Source organism: Tauraco erythrolophus, chromosome 7 (assembly GCF_009769465.1).
Source record: "Tauraco erythrolophus isolate bTauEry1 chromosome 7, bTauEry1.pri, whole genome shotgun sequence".
In the NCBI taxonomy this organism is placed as follows: Eukaryota; Metazoa; Chordata; class Aves; order Musophagiformes; family Musophagidae; genus Tauraco; species Tauraco erythrolophus.
The window spans coordinates 28,511,455-28,521,335 of NC_141471.1; the positions used below are offsets into that span (position 1 = coordinate 28,511,455).

The window sequence follows — 9,881 nt, forward strand, 5'->3', positions numbered from 1 at the left end:
TCAAAGGTGGAAAGAAAAAAAAAAAAAAAAAAAACAGATAAAAAAGACCAGCTTCAGTCTCAAAAACAACCGGGTTTGAAAATTTTTAGAAAGAAATAAAACAGCCTATCTGAAGAAGGGTTCCCAAGTCATTTTTATACCAGAAAGCTTAAAATAAGAGGAACCGTATGACCACACAATACACTTGAGGACAAAAAAATTAAGAATAGAGGAGCAATCATACGGGCCACCAGCCGCCATGAAGCACGTAATTTTGCAATAAGCTACATTCTCACACCACTTCACACGTGACTTTTTCTTTACTCCCTTGCAACCAATTCTCTTACGCAGACAGCATCACACAGACCGTATCATCAGACCGACCTTCGAAGCAGGTTGCTTTTTGGTTTTTCCAGCTGGGGGTTTCAGGCCACATTCCAGCAGCTGAAGGTTATTATTGCAAGGGTGCAGAGCCATCAGACTACCTGAGCCTAGGCTTCCCTTCCAACTCTGCTTTTGTGAAGAAAGCACAAAAAGATACTAACACAAGACAACTGTGGCTCAGCAAAAATTAAGATGTCTCAAGGCTAAGGTGCTTTTCTGCTTCCATAGCTTCCTCCTGCTGCTAGCAATTGATGGGACAGGGCTGCTGTAGCCAGGTTTCCAGAATCATGTAAGGGAAAGCAGCTGGCCCTATCCAAAAATTGCTCCAGACGTCTCCGTAATTCTTCTGCCATCTTCTTTTGGCCAGTCTCATTATTCAACTTCCCAATATTGATGTATTAGTAACACCAATCCCAGAACCGTACTGAACATACTTTTTTTCCTTAAAACTCCCAACACTAACTTGCTGATGTTTGCATTGCTATTTGCCACTCTGTATACAGGCTTTCTCATTTGTTACTTGCCAAAATGTGAACTCCAAGACTTTCTATTCTACTGAACTGGGCCACGTGAGCCACACATTTCAATACAAACAAGTCACTTACTTGAGCACAGGGCACACCTATGTGACAGGGCCTCCCTATTCTTTCCTCTTTCCCTCAAGCAGAACAGAAGTGGACAACCTGAAGGCACCCAACACCATCTGAAACACTTAGTTTTGCACAACCATTCAGATGGCAGTAGAAGGTCTCAGTCTTTACAAAGCTATCTTCTGAAAGCAGTTAATGGTCACAGCAAATCTTGCCTCCACCTTAAATACAGCACCGCCTAAGTAAACTGGGGAAGGGGGAAGCTTCCTAGCAAATTGCATCAATAAATGCAATTATTAATGCAAATTGCATTAATAAATTAATAAATGCAATTATATCATAACATACTAATTTAGTTAACAAGGTTAAAGCACTTAATACCATTACTGCATGTCCATCAACTAATACCTTTATTTTGAAAGCTCACTTTTAATAGCAATTACGCTTCTCTACAGTCAACTGCCAAAAAAACAAGCAGCTAATTCAAATTCCATGAGTACATAGCTGTATTTGCCCCTTTATTAAAAAAAAATAATTTAATTTGCAGTCATGGACTACACTTCCAGGATTGCCATATCTCCCTACGTCTTTGGGTACCAGCTTTAACAGTTCCTTTGGGAAGGATTCATGGAATTGGTAATAGGTTTTCTAATTTCCACCTTCTGTTTTCTAGTTCAGAGTAATCGAATCCAGCCACTCCTGATGCAACTTTCTGGCAACTATTTTTTGGCCTCCATGAAATGAGTTGGAAGTTTGATTTCTGTTCTCAGCAGGCATGTTTGTGTGATACAGAGGAACTGCTGTAACTGGCAAATTGGAGGCAATTTCAACAGAGATTCATAGACTTAAAAAAGCATGAGAACAGAACTTCTCTCACCTCCAGAGAGGTCTCTGCTTTAACAGGCTTGAGAAATGATAGGACAAGATGGGAGAGTTTGGATTTCTGCTGTTGCGAGATACCCTTTAAAGTACATTTTATCTTTCAAGGCTATCAAACTGGCACCCACATGAAATTACTAACAAAAATAAAACAAGTCATTGTGAAATAAAATCTTGAGGCAAAATAAGCTTTATCACTCCCCAAAACTCCTTTCTACTCCTGCTGCATTTTATACAGAATACATGAGTTTTATTTCTTTTTGACATCTCCACATACCCTGTGACAGAAACGTTCACCAGTCTTCATTCTGGTAATACTTATTTGGTTCCCCATGACGGGAACTGGTGCAGTATCCTCAGCCACTGAAAGATCATTAGTAGCATCCTAGGTCAATCCGTGAATTCTGTCGCACAAGGCATTTCAGGACCGAAATACAAGTTACCAGGTTAGTAGAGGCTGAACGTACAACTAGGCTAAGATTAAAAACTTTATTTTTATACAAAACAATAATAAATCCAAGCAGATAATGAACTAAGTGTGTCTTCTCATTTGCCACCTCTTCTTCTTCTCCCAATACAGTCTATCCACAGTTCAATGTTAAACCACTCCATATTCAGCAAAAACTATGAGGTTTCCATCTTGTATCCATGTTTTTCTAATTCAGCTCTGTATAGAAAAAAGATAGCTGTATTAAAACATACAGATACAATACTGACAGACATTTGAATTTTTAAAAATTAAATATACTGCAGAACTCCAGACATATTAGAAAAAAAATATTATCTTATACCAGTTATTCTCAAGATTTCCTGCAACCCAATGAGCTCAATAATCTGAGCAATATAAAAGCATGTTTTTTCAAACTAATTTTAGCTTTTTCTTTGTTTGTTTTAAATAAAAATATCAGAACATGCTATTTTGGTGCAATACACTTTCCAGTGAACAATTCTGACAGAAAAGGATTGCTGTGCTCCCCTTAGTTTTGACAAAGACAGCAAGTCAGCAACCACAAACATTATTGCTCCTGCCCTGTCCCCACTTTTCTTCTCACCTGCCTCCAAACACACCAGCCAGAACCGCATCCAGTTTTATTTCCTAGTCTTAGCATATGTGAATCTACAGTAGTCTAAATCTCTGAAAACTTTTAAGGTTAGTTTACATACTTAGTAGTAGAATTTTAGAAGTGGAGGACTGCAGCACTTTCTTTCTAAAGATGAAATAAAAACATGCTGCAACCAAGTAACATTGCCAACTCTCATTTTAACACTAGTATACAGTCACCAATACTACAGGTCACAATTAAGCCACAGTTATTGAAGATAAAACTGTATTTATCAAGAATTACACTGTCCCTTGAAAGTCTGTTTCACTACATATCAACTTGTTTTCCAATATTACAGTTTAACTGCCTTTCAACCTTTCAAGAAACAACTATACCAAAGACCATTTTTGGATCTTCTACATAAAGGATCACTTTCACCGGAAACAAGGGAACTGTTTAATCAGGCTGTATTACAGGCAGTGTGCTCGTCACGCAACATTCTGAGGTATTAGTTATAAAATGTGACTTTGTATTGATGCTCGAAACAATTTAAGTTATAATTATGCGTCAGTAAAGGATTAACTGAAACTACAAGTGACAAAGAGGATTAAAAACTGGATTAGAGGTATCCAAATGGTAATCACTTTTTTTAAAGCACATTATGAACAATTACTCTGCCACTGTTACTCATAAACAGTATGCTCATCACACACAAGAGGGGAACCTTAACGTTAACATAGATAACTGCTCTCTGAAAGATTTGTACAAAGAACAGCAATGTTCTTTGAAGGTACAGAAAAAAATTTTTAACACCACATTTTGCATACCACATAGCATAGAAGAGATAATCTTGGATCCCTTGCTATTAGCCTTTGTGGTACAATTTAGAATTTTCACAGACATGTAGAGAAGTCCTTAGAAAAGGATTTATTCATGTTAAATTGATAAAAGCGTCAACTGTATCACAATCTGCGGGGATCTTTGTACTCAGTTGTGTAACAGCGCCAAAGCCTGGAACACCTCAACGCCATTAGGTGTAATTCAGGGCTCACAATACAATTAGTAAAAGATAAAAACTGATCAGTACTTCAAACTGTGCTGTCATCTCTTAAGTCTGGTTCTGAAATGCTTTAGATAGAAAAGCACAAAGCAGAGCTTTCATTTATTTCTGTTTCAGATTTCCATTTTTTAAAGTAAGCAGATTTCAAACTTTCAAATATTAACTAAACAATGCCATTTTAAATATTTTATCTTCTTCTAGAAGAGAAAGTTAAAAATAAAATTACCTTAACTGATTGGAGAAGTCATCTTCAACATTGTCATCATCCCAATTATCTTCCCAGACATGCGCATCTTCATCTTCATCTAAACCAGTCCAATCTAGAGACAGGAAAAGAGGTTTAAATATTCTATGGTGCATTGCTTTGGTGCTGTGTCTTATTGACAGATCAGCTCAGCCTCTGGGTAAGGTAGACTTCAGCTGGTAACAAATTTCTCTCTTAAATCCAATCCAGACTTTTCTGTTAAAGTGTTTATGAGATCAAAAAACACAGAGATCTAAAAAACCTCCACTATTTCTTAAATTATAATAAAAATAAAACTTGGTAAAAAAAAATCATTACAAACTTCACATCATGGCTTGCAGAATTACACATTTGTAAGGGATATCTTGCATACAAATGGACAAGCTGTAGCATCACTGTAAAAAGAAGGTACTATTGAGTACTTGACTCCTAAAAGCTCAACAAAGTGTACAATTCCAGGTCATATATATTCCAGGTCATAAATTCCAGTTTAAATATTTTTTTTCTGATAAAAAGTAAACATGTATCAAATGCTTTTGCCAAAACACATACACACAGATCCTCAGTTCAATCAGATCAGACGCTGACAGTCTATGGATAAAGGCCAAAAACGTATCTGTGGTGCAGAAGCAAAGGCAAATTGAAAGAGGCACCTGCAAACAGCAGTTGCTACTTGTAACCAGCTACTTCTGGGTTCCCCAAACAGCAGAAGATGTTTCCTTACAGAAGCAAGACACTAAATGTCCATCTGCTACCTCAATTTCTATTTTTCTTTTAATCTGGCACATCGCCCTTGACAAATCACTGATCATCCAATTAACACTTTATTATATAAAAAAATGACGATCAAACTAGACAAACAACAAAAGTGAGGATTCAGGAAGGCTCACAATTGCTGTGTGAATACAAGTCCGTTTACTTCACTAGGGCACACAGTTTCCCAGTTTTCTTTTACTGACTGACACCAAGTTTTTTCTACCATTACCAAAGTAAGAAGCACCCCAATTTTGACACTTGTGACCTTGTATTTCTGAAAGTATGTTAGGATATTTAAAGAGATAATGTTATTTTTCCCCTTATAATTCAGTAAGCCACCTGCTGCCCATCCAGACTACGGCCCAAAGTAACATTAAACACCAATGAAGGTATGGGGAGGAAAAAAAAAATGCTGGTAGCATAAAAGATTAAATACTAATTTGCTGTGAACAACTAACTCTGTAAAAATGAGGGTTGGTCCCTGCATTGTCTCCTCCTTTTTCTAACATCAACAGGCAACAAAGTTAATATTTGCGATTTATCAGGACAAGAAAATCCATTTGTTAACTGATTAAAGACACACACATGTAGAAGGCATTACAATTAAACTTCCCTACTCAAATAAATTATATAATGGGAATAGATGGGGGGGCACAGAAATCCTACTGGTCCTAAGGACACCAAAAAAAGGAACTGGGAAGGAAAGGTGAATTAAAAATGCAGTATAAAAAAATGTGTTATTTTAATTTAGTTGTACTGCTAGCTGCTCCAAGGGAAGGATTTTTATTTTAGAACTATCTGCAATAAGCTTTGCCTATTTACATGCAATGGATTTTTTTTTTTTTGGTCAAAATAAAAAACCTTTACAACTCATCATCTATCTGAATTTCAGAGACACAAAAAACAAAGCTCAAAATAGTTTAAAACGAACACAGTGTCAAACTTTTCTATCTACTAACATAGAAGTAGCCCAGATCCACAAATTTGGAAAAAAATCCTAGTGACTAGTATGCAGCACAACAAACAGCAGCTTCAATCATAAAAGGTCAGTTGGGAGGACTGTGAAAACATGCTCCAAATCACACTATTAAAGTAAAGCCTAAATTACATTCTCACTGCTGTAGCTACAAGAGTCTACAGTATCTGTATATTGACACTACACCCCGAAATTGCATATTAAAGTTGTTATTCCCAGCTACATTATATGCCCGTGACTAAATAAAAGTAAAAAATCCCAGCATTATCTGGGATAAAAACATAAGAGCATTTGAGTGTCTGCTACCATTAAGCATTACTAATATAAACCAAAATTACAAAATCAATTTTGATAAACTTGTCATGGCTGGACTCCCGAAAAAAAAAACAAACAACTGATCACTGATTGCCACATATTGCCCTTGGGAAAGGAAAACAAGAGTTTTAACAGTAGAGAATAAAAAAAGCCTAAAATCCTATTATTATACTCCTATTATTATACTCATTACATTTTACATTCTGAAAAGCACTGTACAAGAAGTTCTTAAGTGGCAGATTCGCATGCACTTGAATCTATCGTGCTCTACTTCCACTACTCTTCAAACACAGTGTCCTATAAAAATAGGACACATCTGCTTTTGATACATAAACTTGATTTGATAAATTGTTTCAAGAAAAAATTTAAGTCAGAATAAAAGAAACTCCCAAAAAGCCAATGCTTTTATCCCTTAACATAAGTTTGCATTATTTAATTTCCTTTGGATAAAAACTGGGTAATAGAATGCAAAGTTTTTCTGCTGCATAGAAAGTGGTGGTTTAATTTGAAAGGACAACAATTTGGCATGGGTTTGAGTACATATTTATCGTTATTCTTTCTTAAGCACCGAAGATAATGTTCAAAGTGTTCTGAACATTTTTTATAACCTCTCAACACTTATCTCACTTGAAGATTTAAATGGGCCTCTTTAGAGGTTCTTATTTTTTGCACGATAGATCAGCAAGAAGCCTCGTTGTGGTCGCTCTGTAATAAATCTCTGTTCTACTCGGAAAGTTTGCACAGTACTTGGTTTTAGTAGTACAGCTAGATTGAAGTAGAATTAATTTCACCTTCAGTAACAGCAATTCAGTGCTCTGACCAATCCAAGGTTCAGAAGCATGCTTCAAAGACTTCCTTCCTCTCTACTGCCAATATTTAATTTACGTTAAATAAGATAAACATTTTTATTTAAGTGTATGGAAAAGAAGAGCTAGTCTTCTCAGTTTGGTTTAGCTGTCATCTCAACTATGTTAATACTTTTTCCCTCAGTAAATGCAAAAATATTATTTTTACTGGTACTGAAGGATACAGAACACCTAAGGCTTGTAAGGCCACAAAAAAAAAAAATCGCATATAATGAAGACATTACAGAAAAAAACACCCTGACGTTTCATCTATCAAGTTTTATGTCATTTCTCATTATCCACAGATTGAGGCAACTCCCAGAATTAAGGACATAGAGGAAACAATCATGCCTCAATAGGGATCTTTTCACGATTTTATCTGTAAAAGGACATCGGGTTGTTTTACCACAGTCCAGATTTAACTTCCTCATTCAATATATTTGTACCTATGAAAAGTAAACCAGCACATAAATATTTGTGCTTCAAAAGGCAAAGAGACTCAGTAACTAAGAAGGACGTTACTTCCTTTTCACACGTTTTTCCTCCTTACACCCCGTTTCCAGTCCTTCTCCCCCCTCTCCCTAGCGATCCTCACTGCGAGAGCCGACACGCACCAAGTTTCTCCTGCACTTGCTCCCAGCTCTCTCGCACGATGACACAGCACTTCGCGTGCGATGTGCCCAGCGCCGAGAAACCAGCACAGCTGGACACAGGCAGCACATTCGTGCTGCACCCCGACTCTGACGGGGCTGCGGCCGCGCACGCCTGACCGGGGCGGGGGCGCAGGAACCGCGGGGCACCGGAAAGCTGCTTCCGTACCGCCGAAGCGGTGCATGCGGAGACGCATCGCACCGCCGCGGAGGCCCTATGGACTGCTCTGCCGGAAGGGACCCGCTGACAAACCGCGCCCCGGTCCCACCGCCCCGCGGCCGCTCCCGTCCGCCGGAGGCCGCGCGTTCCTTCCCCGCCTCAGCCGACGGGCCCAGGCCGCGGCCTACAGGCGGAACCGCCACCGCCGCCACCCTCCCCTCCCGTTCCGTCCCCGCCCCGCCCGGCACCTTCGGCCGGGAACTCCTCAAACTCGTCGTCCTCCTCCAGGAGCCCCAGGTCCACCGGCTGCTTCTTCTCCGACATGCTCGGCCTGCCGCCCCAAGGACCGCGTCCCGCCGCGCGCGGAGACTGATGGGATACCGGCCGCCGCGCCTGCGTCCTGCCCGCAGCCGGCTCGCGGCCTCCCGCCTCGCCCCGCCCCGGCCCCGCCCCCGCCGCCCTTCTCCTCCCCCTCACGGGGCCGTCCTGCTGTGGGCTGCTCCAGCCTCGCACTGCGCCTTCCCCTGCCTTCCCGCCGGCCCGGCCCGGCCTGTCTCGGCTCGGCCGGCCCTGTCCCGTGCTGCCTGCCCGCCTCTCGCAGGGGTCCCTTCAGGGCGGCCTCCCTGGCGCCGGCCGCCCGCCGGCCCTGGCTCTGCGCCGGCAGCCGCGCTGTCCCAGCGCCCGGCCGCGCCGGCCACCGGCTGCCGGCTCCGGCGCCGCTGGGCAGCCCTGGCTGCAGCCGCGCCGCGGCCCGCCGTGACCTGCGGGGCGCGGTAAGGGAGCAGGTGCTGGGGGGCTGGGAAGAGAAGAGGCGGTAAACCGGGATGTGCGCCCGCCGCCGCCTCGTGTACGTGCTCCCGCCCTCCGCAACTGCTCCTGCTGCTGCCAGACCGGAGGGTCACCGGGCGGCCCGGTGGCAGCGAGATTTATCGCTCCGGAACGAGCTCGGGCTCCCCAGAGCTGGCCGGCGTGCCGCACGGACCGGAGCTGAGGAAAGATAGCCTGTGTGGAAAGTGCCGAACGTGTTTTCAGTGCTGTGGGCAGAATAAATCTGTCCAGCATTAGGTGAAATTGCACAAGCCACCGCCGCTACTGAACGCATCTGTTCTCTTTATATTCTTTCGTTATTGATTTATATTCAGGCAAAACCTACCAAGTGTTGGCCTGCTGGCCGCCTAATCTATAACCTGTCTCGGTTTTTTTTTCTCTTCTGGCATAGTTTCAAAACCTACATCGAATTTACTATCTTTTCAGTTCCTTGTCCATCACATCAGAGAAGCAAGCAGCTTGAAAGAGAGATTATGACTCTTCAGTAAGAACAAAGTTAGATGTTACATGAAAAATAGAAACGCATTGGTTTTTAAATATTCCAAAGTGTATTCATTCCACTTTTCTAGATTTTGTTGATGATTTAAACAAAGGCAAAGTTCAACGCTTACTAGCCTGAACAAGTTTGTGCGTGTGGTGGCTCTGATGGCTTCTCTCTAGGCGATCACCTTGTAGCAGTACTGCCAGATTGTTGGAGGGGTTGGGTTTTTTTTCTCCTTGCTCTGTGAGAAGCTGATTCACGAGACAATGACTTGCACAGCTGGGTTATACCATGTCCTAGATTTAAAGTCAGTGAAACAATGAACAAATGACTGGTGTGGGAATTCATATATAGTTCAGTTTCAACCCACTATAAGCATGTTCTGGCACGCAGCCACAGTTAAGGCAAGGTGGAAAATGAGCCCTTCTGCCAGATGAAAGGTCTAATCGAGTGGTCACATTTTATTTTTATGTGACGGAAGGACTGACTGACACTGATGATTACGAAAATTATGAAAACTCTAATAAATCAATATGTGGAATCTAGTTATAACTTGGCTGGGATTTTTAGCAAGCTATGCATTTTTGAATAACAGATACCCTACTACTCTATCCAGTGAGTACAAGATAAAGTCATAAAGTGGATAGGGGTCTGTCATATCAGAAGCTTGCGAAGATCTGCGATCGTTCAG

At 41.4% G+C, this 9,881-nt stretch overlaps 1 long non-coding RNA gene across 1 annotated transcript; it reads right to left on the reverse strand.

Moving 5' to 3' along the window:
* Positions 1-2,060: 2,060 nt before the first annotated feature.
* Positions 2,061-8,260, reverse strand: LOC104375410 (uncharacterized). Its single transcript, XR_015222264.1, has 3 exons — positions 8,130-8,260; positions 4,162-4,255; positions 2,061-2,499 (listed from the first exon to the last, which is right to left on the reverse strand). It is a non-coding gene; the product is annotated as an uncharacterized LOC104375410 (long non-coding RNA).
* Between the last annotated feature and the right edge of the window lie 1,621 nt (positions 8,261-9,881).